General features: G+C 55.1%; 1 protein-coding gene across 2 annotated transcripts in view; it reads left to right on the top strand.

Annotated features, from left to right (window-relative positions):
- PHF8 (PHD finger protein 8) overlaps positions 1-14,538 on the top strand; it is an 852,864-nt gene that overhangs the window by 566,713 nt on the left and 271,613 nt on the right. The window lies entirely within an intron of this gene.

The following is a 14,538-nucleotide window of genomic DNA, read 5'->3' as shown; positions in this document are numbered from 1 at the left end:
TATGTCAATTGTTTAAAAATAAAGTAAGTGAATGGGACTGGACCAACATCTACACACATCTAGAGACACTAAAGAATTTTAAGTACATATCTAATATAGTACACTATTATTTGCAGACACAACGCTACTTGAGGCAATGTCCTTGTCCAGCAATGCAAACATTTTGTTTGAAACTGTGAACAAATCAATTGCCATTACGGGTCTTTTTGGGTGCAAGAACTAGGATTCTTGAAGCTGAAAAGAGATGTACAATATGTAATGTAGTTGGGTAACTAGAAACCCCTACACATGTCCTCTCTCAATGCATAAAATTAGGTACAACCTATGACATTACTGGGCCGGTTGGTACATGACTATGAGTCAATAAAACAATGGGATTTTTGGAATTATTGCATGAACACAGAACCAGAAAGAGTCAGTATGGCATTGTTCCGTGTTTGGGGGATTATCGAGAAGTCTTTGGCGGACGTTTGCGCAACAAGATAGGCTTGAGACTGTCCTGCTCAAGATGGCTACATATAATTTAAATAATTTATTGTGCGACCTATGATTTTAATTTGTTACATGCCAAGGAATGGTATTTGAACTCCTTACAGGGTTCTGGGGTGAAAATACCTAGTAAATAGTGGCCTGAGACAGCTAGCTCAAGTCTATTTTTCGCCTGGTGATGTAATGCATACTTCCGCCTACAATCGTTATGTGACTTTATATACCCTACTTTTGCATTGTAGTACTTGCCCTAAATGATGCTATTGTGAGTAAGAGTTAGAGAATGGGAATTTATATTCGCATCTTACTGATTGCGTTTTAATGTTCGACAGTGGCTTACAATCACGTTGGATTTTAAACTAAGTATAGTATATTATTGTATACTGTATTTATACATTTAAATATTTTACAAGTTATATTATGTGAACATGATGACCTAAACTGAATTGTATGCCAACTTTGTGTAAAATTGATTGAAGTTGATTGGAAATTAAAAGTATACCATGTATTACATTTTATGTTGTTTGCAAAGGTTCTTTAAACCATACACAAATAAATAAATAAAAATAAAGTATCCTCAGATGAGTGCTTAGTAAAAACATGCTGTAATGTTGTAATGGGGGACTAACAAGTTAGATGATATTCACAATGGTAAGAATGACAATCCACCCAATTCACTCTTTGCTCAGGAGCGGGGTTATACTTAGGTACAGCTAGTTGCACATCAGCACACAATAAAGATAAGTGTACACAGTATGTTTACAGGAAAGGTATGCTCTTGATTATTAGGTCCAGCTTTAAGAAGCATCTGCAGTGCTGGTAAATAATTGGAAATTTCCAGGCAGCATCAGGATACCCAACATACTCTTGGAGAAGAGCACCCTTGGCTTTCTACAAAAAGGACTCCTATCCGCTAACTACAAAGGCGGCGATCCTAAGCAAACCAGATTTGCGCTGAGGAAGTTTTGCCCTGGTGTTGATGGCGCTGTGGACCTGGCGACTCTCCTGGTGGGATTCCTCTCATGTTTATGTGATCTGAGGATTGGTGCAGTTGTTTCACCGACCCTGGATGAAGTGCATCCACTGACGCCCTGGATCCTCCTTATCTGCAGAGCTGGGAGTCGGAAGGAGGTGGAGCCAATTCTCAACTACTCTATAACTACCTCTACAGTCCGCGGAGCGGCTGCGAGTGGCAGTCCTGCAGTATCCCTTGCCTGAAGAGTCTGCTTTCCCTGTCTTCATAGGAGGTGGAGCCAATTCTCAACTACTCTATAACTACCTCTACAGTCCGCGGAGCGGACGCGGAGTTGCGGCGAGTGGCAGTCCTGCAGTCATGGCAGGCGAGGCTGCGAGGACTGCCACCTCCCCAACCTCACCATTTATTGACTTGGAAGCAAAACGCTGGATGCGCAGTTCGTGTCCTCCCTCTATTTTAGAAGAACTGACAAACACTAAACAAAATCAAGTCTACTGTTTTTCCACAGCTTGTAGCTCATATGGAAAAACAGGAGAAACTGATAAGCCGGCAACGACACTGCTCAACTATAAACAGCAACGGAGGAAAGCAGCCGTTCTTACGGCCCCCTCGGCACGAGAAACGAGAAACGATGCCGGAACCAGAGCCAGGAGTTTCTGCAACATCAATCTTAGAGGACTTACATCTTGAGGCCCGACTCACCGGGTACCTCGTGGACCCTGCGATCAGTGTCCCTCTGGCGCCCTCACCTATTGGTCCCGGAGGAGATATTAGGTCCGTGCCGTCCAGGGGAGAGGATCCAGGCCCACGAGGATGTACGTTGCCGTCGTCCAAGGCCTCAGCCTCCGATGCAGCCTCGAGGACCGGCAAAAACCGAAGTCAGCCGCACGAAGAAGGCCCAGTAATTGCCGAGTCCGGAGTGGTCGAACCCTGCAAACCGCGTCACAGTTGTAGCCTTTATACACAGCGACGCGGCCGCTGAAAAAGAAGACCCCGCCCCACGGGGGCGCGACCCACCGTCATCTGCCTCGGCACTGAGGACTCCCCCTGAGTCTCTCCACCAGGATGAGGAACTTGCTTGCAATGACCAGGAAAATCCAGATAAGTTGTGCACTACTTCAACGCCGGCCAGGTCAAAACAAAGTAAACGCCCTAGACACTCACCGGCAGCTCATAAAACAACTGAAAAGAAACGCCTTAAAGGCGGTAAAAAAGACAACAAAAAAAGAAGACTGCTTTTAAATAAGGGCTTAGTCACAAAGATAACTAATAACAACGGCCTAACAGCCTACTCGAAAAGGTCAGGTAAGGCAATGCAAAACACTGCCTCACAAAACCTGCTCACCAGATTTTTCAATCCAAAAACTTCTCAATATTCTCAATTCTCCAGCATGGGGTCTGGCATGGATTCACATGCTCATGAATATTCCCCGTCGTCAGGCTGGGAATCCTCGGTAAAGAAAAAACCAGTATCAGTTTCGTTTCTGATCTGTCTTTCGTAGTAATAACCAATCACTGGTCTCTGCGTCATACTGACCACAGCCAATGACTGCCCTCTACCTAAGCACCGCCTCTGGCAGCCATCTTCAGATTTTTACCGCACGTTCATGTGTTGGGATCCTCGTGCTATTGCTCTCGAGCGTTAGTGCTATTTTTCGCGCTTTTTTCACAAAAAACTTCGATTCTTTCGGTCAAAGAGCCTCAAGCTCCACCGATCCTACATCCGATCAACGGGGACCCGTGTCGGATTCATCTGTGCCCCTCAAGGGTGAAGATTTCGTCGAGCTACACTTCGGAGGAATCCAGAAGCTTCTCAGGCCCGGTCTCGGAGATGGCCCAGGAGAAGGGAAGCTCGACGCCCGGAAAGCTGTTCAGGGTCTGCCCTGGATGCCAGCTGCAGAAGGTCTTCAAGGAGGACGAACACTCTTTCTGCCTTTACTGCCTTCATGAGGACAAGACGCACGTGGAGAAGGACTGTGCGTTTTGCGGCAACATGTCGGAACAGACCATGAAGGACCGCCATCAACGTCTCGCCAACTGGCTGGAGGGTAAGAGCCCGTCTGGCGAGAAGAAGAAGAAATCCGAGCGGTCTTCTAAGACCTTTGAGGGCGCCCCGGCGACGGGGGCCCAACATAAGGCCAAGCACCGCGAGTCCGCTGGCACCGGGAGCGCCGAACGGTCGGGCTCTACGGGCGCCAGGCAGGGCGCACCCTCCCCGGCACCATCAACCACGAGCCAACGCTCTGGGTCGGGTAAGAGGAAGGCCGAGCACCCGGCGAAGCTCCTGGAGAGGCCCCGGTCGAGCTCTAAGGCAGAGGAGGAGCGTGGCAGTGCCCCCTCCCTCAAGGATAAGGCGGTGAGCGCACCTAAGGTGGTGAAGGCCTTGATCCATCCGACCAAGCCCTCTATCGAAACGGTCGCGGCGGCCCTGGCTCAGCCTGTGGTGGCTGCACCAGTGGTGGCGACCTCAGGGCCCAGAATCTCCCTGCCTCCTCGGAGGGAGTCTTCCTTTGTGCCCATCGATAGGACCCCCGTGAAACCCTCCGTGGGGAAGAAGAAGGGGGGGCAGGGCGTCGTCGGAGATTCGGCCTCAACCTCAGAAGAGGAGCTGATCGAGGTCTTAAGCCACGGCCTAGGCGTGGAAGAAGGCCAGCCCGTCGGAATGGACCCCGACGCAGGTGACGACGACGACATCGTCGAGGATACCGACGGGGCCCCTGCTCGCCCGTCGGATTCCCCTCTGCCAGCGCCGCAAGACAACTCGGCGGCCATTTTGTTGGCCATACAGTCCTTATGCTCCGAGATAAGGACGAGGCTACCGTTACCGACGGAGGAACCTCTCCCGTCGGGGGATCCAGAACCGGGACCTTCTGGTGTTCCCCCTACCAAGAAAAGAAGGATCCATCCACCACCTCCTTTTCAACCGTCGCGCCCCTTCCAGCCCTCCTCCCCGTCCACCCGAGGGGATGATACGGGGACTGACACGGCAGCGACGGGTACGGACGACGAGGCATACGACGAGGATTTTCCGTCGTCGCCTCCCACCAGGGCTTCTCCGCCCGACGAGATCGGATCTTTCCACTCCATGATCTCCAGGGCTTCCGAGCTTTTCCAACTCTGCCCTGAGGAGAAGAAAAAGGAAGGCTTCCTTTATCAGCGGCGCGAGGCCAAGAGGAAGACGGTCCTCTCAGTGCCTCTGTTGGACGACATTTGGGATGAGGGCCTTTCCCTCCTCAAGAACCCTTCCACGACGCCAGCTAGAAGAGACCGGTACGAGAAAAAGTACCGGGTCCCGGACACGGCCCCCCTGTGCCTCCGGGCACAGCCTACCCCGGACTCCGTCGTCTCCGCGGCAGCCAGGAAGAAAGCGGGGGGGGGTGCGGCCTCCACATCGACTTCCCCGCCGGACGGCGAGGGAAAGAAATTGGATGTTATGGGACGTAGAGTCATCTCGTCGGCAGCGACGACGATTAAAGCGGCCAACGCCTTGGCTATCGTGGCCCGCTATGACAGGGAGCTCTGGTACAAGATAGCTCCCCTGCTGGATTTTCTGCCGGACGACAAGAGGGCGGAGGCCCTTGAGATCCTGCAGGAAGGTGAGGTGGCCTCGGACCACGCCATCACCGTGGCGACGGACATCGCCGACACCGGGTTCCGCCAGCTGGGCAACGGCGTTTGCCTTCGACGTCGTGGATGGCTCAAAGCTACGGATTTCCGGCAGGACGTCCAGACCAGAGTCCTGGACATGCCCTTCGACGGGAACAACCTGTTTGGGAAGACAGTGGACGATTCCCTTCAGGCCATCAAGGCGGATACTGAGACGGCCCGGGCCCTTGGAGTCCTGCAACGACGGACGCCCTTTCGGAGCGGCGGAGGCAAGGGCGCCTCCAAAGGTTCCGGCGGCGGTTTCGCTTCCTACCGTCAAGCGGCCCGCTCGTCGTCGCAAGAGGCCTACAGAGGACGAGGCAAGTCTAGCGGACCACGCCGTCTTCGCCAAGGAGGTCAAGGCGGCAAGGCCGCGTCCAAGCAGGATTGAACCGGCCGTGGGGTCGGGCCCCCACCGAAGCACCCCGGTGGGAGGCCGGCTGGCGGGCTTCGTCAGCGTGTGGGAGTCCATCTCCACCGACCGTTGGGTGCTGGACGCCCTGGCCCGGGGCCACGCGCTCGAGTTTCAAAGAAGGTGCCCGCGCGTCCCCCCCGTGGCCAGGAAAGAACTTCACGTCCCTCAACTTCTCCTGGAGGTAAAGGCGATGCTCAGAAAGGGCGCCATCGAACTCGTCCCAAAGAGGCTTCGGGGCTCCGGAGTCTACTCGAGATACTTCCTCGTGAAGAAGAAGACGGGAGGATGGCGCCCCATCCTAGACCTGCAACGTCTGAACAAGTTCATCAAGGCGAAGAAGTTCCGGATGGTCACCCTCCAGCACGTCCTGGGTCAGCTGGAGGAAGGAGACTTCCTATCGTCGTTGGATTTGGAGGATGCCTACTTCCACATTCCCATCCTAAAGGGGCACCGCAAATTCCTCAGATTTGTGGTCCAAGGGCGTCATTACCAGTTCAAAGCCCTTCCCTTCGGACTACGGTCGGCACCCAGGGTATTCACCAAGTGCCTCGCACCGGTGGCGGCGCAGCTGCACCGCGAGGGGATTCACGTCTACCCCTACCTGGACGACTGGCTCATCCGCGCCAAGACGAGGGAGCTCGCCGTGGTCCACACGGCAAGGACCGTCCAACTCCCCACGGACCTGGGATTCTCCGTGAACTACGCCAAATCCCACCTGGTGCCCGCGCAAGTCGCACTGTTTCTGGGAGCCAGGCTCGACACAGTGTCCCTTCTGGCCTCCCCGTCGGAGGAGAGGACCAGGACCATCTTGGGCAAGGTGCAACGGATGTTGGTGGCCGGCGCGGCCAAAGTGAGGTCCATCAAGTCCCTCCTCGGGATGATGTCTTCCTGCATCTACCTCATTCCCATGTGCAGGCTCCGGATGCGCCCGTTGCAAGAATTCCTGGATGCGCGCTGGATCCAGACGACGGGCAGCTTCGAGGAAAGGATCAAGCTCGACGAGAGTTTCCGACGAGCGATACGGTGGTGGGGCACCCGCGCGCATCTGACGGCGGGCATGGACTTCCAGACCCCAGCCCACCAGGAGACTGTGACCACGGATGCCTCCCTGGAAGGGTGGGGAGCGCACACCGAAAATCTGCACGCAAGGGGACTCTGGCTCCCGACGGAGAAGTCCCTGCATATCAACGTCCTGGAGCTCCGTGCAGTGTTTTGGGCCCTCAGGTCCTTCCTTCCGTCCCTCAAGAGCAAGGTGGTGAGGATCTTCACCGACAACACCACCACCATGTTTTACATCAGGAAACAGGGCGGAACCAGGTCCCCAGCGCTGTCCAAGGAGGCGCAGGACCTGTGGCATTGGGCCGTTGCCCAAGGGATTTTTCTGGTGCCGTTTCATCTGGCAGGGATAAAAAACACCATCGCCGACTCACTCAGCAGGGAGCTGCGCTCGTGCCACGAGTGGGAACTACGGCAGGATCTGGTGGATCGCCTCTTCCGACGGTGGGGCACACCCCAGATCGACCTGTTCGCGACGGCGACGAACACCAAGTGCCGGAGGTTCGCCAGCAGGTTTCCCCAGACGAGGAGCATGGGCGATGCTTTCTCGTTCCCCTGGGAGGGCCTGTTCCTCTACGCGTTCCCTCCCTTGCCTCTGCTAATCCGGCTCGTCAACCAGCTCAAGAGGTCACGGTGCAGGATGATCCTCGTCGCACCTGCGTGGCCGAGGCAGATATGGTTCCCGGACCTTCTGGACTTGTCAGCGTCCCCGCCGATCAAGCTGCCGGCGGACGCGGATCTACTCTCCAGGGAAGGAGGCGCCATCCTCCACCACGACCCGAAGTCGCTGAACTTGCAGGCCTGGCTCCTGCAGCGCTAGAGTTTGGAGGATACGACATACCGGCCGATTGAAGAGAGGTTCTTGCAAAGGCCAGGGCGTCCTCGACTCTTAAATGCTACGGACACAAATGGAAGAGGTTCTCTGTCTGGTGCCACGCACAGAAGATTAACCCTATACGGATTACGGCCCCCCAAGTACTGCCGTACCTGCTGACGCTGGCCAAAGCTGGTCTGGCACACGCGTCCATCAAGATTCATCTTGCTGCGATCTCCCGATACACCAGAACCACGGGGCGGACGTCCTTGTGGTCTCATCGTCTGGTGAAAGAGTTCATGAAGGGACTGTTCAGATCTTTCCCGCCGGTGAAGGCTCCGGCCCCGGCGTGGGAGCTCAACGTGGTGCTGACCAAGCTCATGGGACCTCCGTTCGAGCCTCTGCACTCGGCCCCGTTGAAGTTTCTATCGTGGAAAACAGCTTTTCTTGTGGCCATCACCTCCGCACGACGAGTGGGAGAGATCCAGGCCCTTTCCTGCAAGGCCCCGTACTTGACTTTCCACGACACGAGGGTAGTGCTCAGGACGCACCCCTCCTTCATGCCCAAGGTACCGTCGGACTTCCATCTCAACGAACCCTTGGTGTTACCTGTGTTCTTCCCGTCGCCTTCGTCGCCGGCTGAGAGGACTTTGCACTCGCTGGATGTAGCTAGAGCGCTGAAGTTCTACGTGGACCGCACGAAGGGTTTTCGGAAGACGTCACAACTCTTTGTGAACTTTGGACCTGTCAATCAGGGGAAGGCTCTCTCGAAGGCTTCCATCTCCAGATGGCTCTCCGGCTGTATCATGTGCTGTCACCGGTTGGCAAACCGACCGCTGCCTGGCCGTCCGAGAGCCCATTCCACCAGAGCGATCGCAGCTACCACGGCATTCCTATCTGGTGTGCCCCTGCTGGACATATGCAGGGCTGCTACGTGGAGGTCGACGCACACCTTCACGAAATTCTACAGCGTCGACCGGGATTCCAGGGAGGAGTCCAGGGTCGGCCAAGCAGTGCTGCGCAACCTGTTCGCCTGAGGTGAGCCTGGTGAGGAGGTAAGATGCTTAATGTTGAGTTAATGTGATGCTTAATGTTGAGCCTTTGCCACCTCCCGTGGTTGTGCATGTGTGTACTGCTATGTATTCTTTATTCATGAGCATGTGAATCCATGCCAGACCCCATGCTGGAGAAGGAACAAGTTACTTACCTGTAACTGTTGTTCTCCAGCATGGGTCTGGCATGGATTCACATGCGAACCCTCCCGCCTACCCCTCTGCGGCTCTTCACTTGGTCATACTGCCACTTCACGTGCTTCCAAATCTGAAGATGGCTGCCAGAGGCGGTGCTTAGGTAGAGGGCAGTCATTGGCTGTGGTCAGTATGACGCAGAGACCAGTGATTGGTTATTACTACGAAAGACAGATCAGAAACGAAACTGATACTGGTTTTTTCTTTACCGAGGATTCCCAGCCTGACGACGGGGAATATTCATGAGCATGTGAATCCATGCCAGACCCATGCTGGAGAACAACAGTTACAGGTAAGTAACTTGTTCCTACTCTCATCGCACTCTAGAGCTTACGGACACTGAAATTTTGGAAGCACTAGAAGAAAACCCCCCACCGTCAAAATACAGGAAGACTGTGCAACTGACTCACCACCCACAAACATTGACGACTTTAGCTACTGCTATTTTACACCAAAAGGAGAAGCAACTTTCCGACACCTCAGAGGCTACGCCACCACCGTTAAAACAGAAACCTCAGCCCCAGACGGAGAAGGGGAGAGAGCTCCAAACAAACCACCCCGTACAACCAAAAGCACCAACCGGGGAAATTTCCAACAAAAGCAATGACAAGGAGCACGACGTTGGCCTACCAATCAATACAAATGAACCAGTCAAGAACTCAACACCGGTGACCACAAAAGAGCAAGTTTTAACAATTCCCAGATCGGAAGATCTTCAGCCCGATCCCCAAATCTCTTGGTCAGACTCTGGACCTCCTCCAGACCAGGAAAAGCATGATTCTATTCCGACGGCGGATTTGGCCCAACCTCTAACGCCAAATAGCGCCCTTACAGTGGACAAAGAACATTTTAGAAGCACTGGTCGTGAGACGGAAAGCCCAAAGTCAATTTCTACAGTACCAGCCAGGCCTTCTCACAGAAGACACTCTCTCGACCATCCCTCCACAAGACATTATCATAAATCTTACAAGACGGCCTCTACTGTTTTTTCGCCACAAAAGTCCTAGCAACCAAGCCAAATCGCCTTCAAAAAGTCCATCAGCGAAAAAAACAGACATTTTTTCCATCATGTCTGCAATTTAAATAGGCCTCACCCCATTCACCAAACTTTATGAATCCTTAAATGAGACTCTCAAAGACCACACTTCAATTCAAGCGATGATGTACACTAAACTCATTTTCCTGGAGGGCTATGTGATGGCCCACGAAGAGCGTCTGAAACAAGCAAAAGATCAAAACCTTTACTTTACTCCATCACAACAGAAAGCGAGAAAGGAAAATCCAACACTTGCCGATTCACTGCATAATAAAACCACGAGAGAGGTGGGAGAACAAACCTCCACGTTCATAGATTTGACAGTGAAAACTACCATCAAAAACTGTCAAACCCGAACCGAGACAAGCCAAACGAATTCTATAACAAAACCTAGAGGCCAAGATGAGAAAAAGTAAGTTGTGCTGGTAGTAGACGACACCTTCACCCCAGACACTGGATACCCCTTCCAGAGCCAAAGCACTGAACAAGCCTACAAGATCTTTACCAAAAAGAAAACGGATAAGGACCAAAGCAAAAGGAGCGATGTCCAACCTTCCAACCCCAAGAAACAACAGGAACCCTCAATTAAACCCAGAACTAAACCGAACAGAGTCGACCCAGAATGTGCTAGAGTGGAGATTATTCCCTCGGCAACCCAGAGCACTCCCACCCCCCAGAACACAGCCACTTATTCTCCCAAAACGACTGAAGACTTCATGATCCAGGAATCGTTGATGAATATTAGCCTGCACTTAGAGGAAGGCTATCCATCAGACACCATCGAGGAAATACTAAATCGCAAGGAAAAACATAAATTCTAGTGGGCCATCATTCCAGCTTAGATGCCACCTTAGAAGAAGTGCGCCTAAACCAACTTGTACCCTTCCTCACATTAGAAGAACGTCGTAACAAAACAATTCAAAATTTAAAGAAGCTGGAACCGAAAGCAACAGAACTTCAGCCAACAACCCAACAAAAACTAACAACGAGCTTCTCCAGCATGGGGTCTGGCATGGATTCACATGCTCATGAATATTCCCCGTCGTCAGGCTGGGAATCCTCGGTAAAGAAAAAATCAGTATCAGTTTCGTTTCTGATCCGTCTTTCGTAGTAATAACCAATCACTGGTCTCTGCGTCATACTGACCACAGCCAATGACTGCCCTCTACCTAAGCACCGCCTCTGGCAGCCATCTTCAGATTTTTACCGCACGTTCATGTGTTGGGATCCTCGTGCTATTGCTCTCGAGCGTTAGTGCTATTTTTTCACGTTTTTTCTCAAAAACTTCGTTTTTTCGGTCAAAAGAGCCTCAAGCTCCACCGACTCTCCATCCGATCAACGGGGACCCGTGTTGGATTCGTCTGCGCCCCTCAAGGGTGAAGATTTCGTCGAGCTACGCTTTTGGAGGACTCCAGAAGCTTCTCAAGCCCGGACATGGCCCAGGAGAAGGGAAGCTCGACGCCCGGAAAGCTGTTCAGGGTCTGCCCTGGATGCCAGCTGCAGAACGTCTTTAAGGAGGACGAACACTCCTTTTGTCTCTACTGCTTACATGAGGACAAGACGCACGTGGAGAAGGACTGTGCGTTTTGCGGCAATATGTCGGAGCGGACCATGAAGGACCGCCATCAACGTCTCGCCAACTGGCTGGAAGGGAAGAGCCCGTCAGGCGAGAAGAAGAGGAAGAAATCCGAGCGGTCTTCTAAGACCTTTGAGGACGCCCCGGCGACGGGGGTCCAACACAAGGCCAAGCACCGCGAGTCCGCTGGCACCGGGAGCGCCGAACGGTCGGGCTCTACGGGCGCCAGGCAGGGTGCACCCTCCCCGGCACCATCAACCACGAGCCAACGCTCTGGGTCGGGTAAGAGGAAAGGCGAGCACCCGGCGAAGCTCCTGGAGAGGCCCCGGTCGAGCTCGAAGGCCCCATCGGAGGGGGAGCGAGGCAGTGTCCCCCCCTCAAGGATAAGGCGGTGAGCGCACCTAAGGTGGTGAAGGCCTTAATCCATCCGGCCAAGCCCTCTATCGATACTGTCGCGGCAGCCCTGGCTCAGCCTGTGGAGGCTACACCAGTGGTGGCGACCTCGGGGCTCAGAGTCTCCCTGCCACCTCGGAGAGAGTCCTCTTTTGTGCCCATCGATAGGACCCCCGTGAAATCCCCGGCGGGGAAGAAAAAGGGGGGGCAGGGCGTCGTCGTAGATTCGGCCTCAACCTCGGAGGAAGAGCTGATCGAGGTCTTAAGCCACGGCCTTGGCGTGGAAGAAGACCGGCCCGTCGGGATGGGTCCCGACGCAGGTGACGACGACATCGTCGAGGGTGCTGACGGGGCCCCTGATCGCCCGTCGGATTCCCCTCTGCCAGCGCCGCAAGACAACTCGGCGGCCATTTTGTTGGCTATACAGTCCTTATGCTCAGAGATAAGGACGAGACTACCGTTGCCGACGGAGGAACCTCTCCCGTCGGGGGATCCTGAACCGGGACCTTCTGGTGTTCCCCCCCCACCCCCCAAGAAAAGAAGGATTCACCCTCCACCTCCTTTTCAACCGTCGCGCCCCGTCCAGCCCTCCTCCCCGTCCACCCGAGGGGATGATACGGGGACTGACACGGCAGCGACGGGTACGGACGACGAGGTATACGACGAGGATCTACCGTCGTCACCTCCCACCAGGGCTTCTCCGCCCGACGAGATTGGATCAATCCACTCCATGATCGCCAGGGCATCCAAGCTTTTCCAACTCTGCCCTGAGGAGAAGAAAAAGGAAGGATTCCTTTATCAACGGCGCGAGGCCAAGAGGAAGACGGTCCTCGCGGTGCCTCTACTGGACGACATTTGGGATGAGGGCCTCGCCCTCCTCAAGAACCCTTCCACGACGCCAGCTAGAAGAGACCGGTACGAGAAGAAGTACCGGGTCCCGGACGCGGCCCCCCTGTGCCTCCGGGCGCAGCCTACCCCGGACTCCGTCGTCTCCGCGGCGGCCAGGAAGAAAGCGGGGGGGGGTGCGGCCTCCACATCGACTTCCCCACCGGACGGCGAGGGAAAGAAATTGGACGCTATGGGACGCAGGGTCATCTCGTCTGCAGCGACGACGATTAAAGCGGCCAACGCCTTGGCTATCGTGGCCCGCTACGACAGGGAGCTATGGTACAAACTGGCCCCCCTGCTGGACTTCCTACCGGACGACAAGAGGGCGGATGCCCTGGAGATCCTACAGGAAGGTGAGGTGGCGTCGGACCACGCCATCACTATTGCGACGGACATCGCCGACACTGGGTTCCGCCAGTTGGGCAACGGCGTGTGCCTTAGGCGGCGTGGATGGCTCAAGGCTACGGACTTCCGTCAAGACGTACAGACCAGAGTCCTGGACATGCCGTTCGATGGGAACAACCTGTTTGGGAAAACAGTGGACGATTCCCTTCAGGCCATTAAAGCGGACACTGAGACGGCCCGGGCCCTTGGGGTTCTGCAGCAACGACGGACGCCCTTTCGGAGCAGCGGAGGCAAGGGCGCCTCCAAAGGTTCCGGCGGCGGTTTCTCCACCTACCGTCAAGCGGCCCGCTCGTCGTCTCAGGAGGCCTACAGAGGACGAGGCAAGTCTGGCGGACCCCGCCGTCGTCGCCAAGGAGGTCAAGGCGGCAAAGCCTTCTCGAAACAGGATTGAACCGGCCGTGGGGTCGGGCCCCCACCGAAGCACCCCGGTGGGAGGCCGGCTGGCGAGCTTCATCAGCGTGTGGGAGTCCATCTCCACCGACCGTTGGGTGCTGGACGCCTTAGCCCGGGGCCACGCGCTCGAGTTTCAAAGAAGGTGCCCGCGCGTCCCCCCCGTGGCCAGGAAAGAGCTTCACGTCCCTCAGCTTCTCCTGGAGGTAAAGGCGATGCTCAGGAAGGGCGCCATCGAACTCGTCCCAAAGAGGCTTCGGGGCTCCGGAGTTTACTCGAGATACTTCCTCGTGAAGAAGAAGACGGGAGGATGGCGCCCCATCCTAGACCTGCGACGTCTGAACAAGTTCATCAAGGCGCAGAAGTTCCGGATGGTCACCCTCCAGCACGTCCTGGGGCAGCTGGAGGAAGGAGACTTCCTGTCGTCGTTGGATTTGGAGGATGCCTACTTCCATATTCCCATCCTAAAGGGGCACCGAAAATTCCTCAGGTTTGTGGTCCAAGGGCGTCACTACCAGTTCAAAGCCCTCCCCTTCGGACTACGGTCGGCACCCAGGGTATTCACCAAGTGCCTTGCACCGGTGGCGGCGCAGCTGCGCCGCGAGGGGATCCACGTCTACCCCTACCTGGATGACTGGCTCATCCGAGCCAAGACGAGGGAGCTCGCCGTGGAGCACACGGCAAGGACCGTCCAACTTCTCACGGACCTGGGATTCTCTGTGAACTACGCCAAGTCCCACCTGGTACCCGCGCAAAACGCACTGTTTCTGGGAGCGAAGCTCGACACAGTGTCCCTTCTGGCCTCCCCGTCGGAGGAAAGGACCAGGTCCATCCTGGGCAAGGTACAGCGGATGTTGGTTTCCGACGCGGCCAAGGTGAGGTCCATCAAGTCCCTCCTCGGAATGATGTCTTCTTGCATCTACCTCATTCCCATGTGCAGGCTCCGGATGCGCCCGTTGCAGGAGTTCCTGGACGCACGCTGGATCCTAACGACGGGCGGCTTCGAGGAGAGGATCACACTCGACGAGAGTTTCCGCCGAGCGGTCCGGTGGTGGGGCAACCGCGCGCATCTGACGGTGGGCATGGACTCCCAGACCCCAGACCACCAGGAGACAGTGACCACGGATGCCTCCCTGGAAGGGTGGGGAGCGCACACTGAAAACCTGCACGCGAGAGGCCTTTGGCTCCCGACGGAGAAGTCCCTCCAT

This window comes from Ambystoma mexicanum, chromosome 2p (assembly GCF_040938575.1).
Source record: "Ambystoma mexicanum isolate Mex_15411 chromosome 2p, UKY_AmexF1_1, whole genome shotgun sequence".
NCBI classification, from domain to species: Eukaryota; Metazoa; Chordata; class Amphibia; order Caudata; family Ambystomatidae; genus Ambystoma; species Ambystoma mexicanum.
This window is presented reverse-complemented; position numbering and strand designations above follow the sequence as displayed.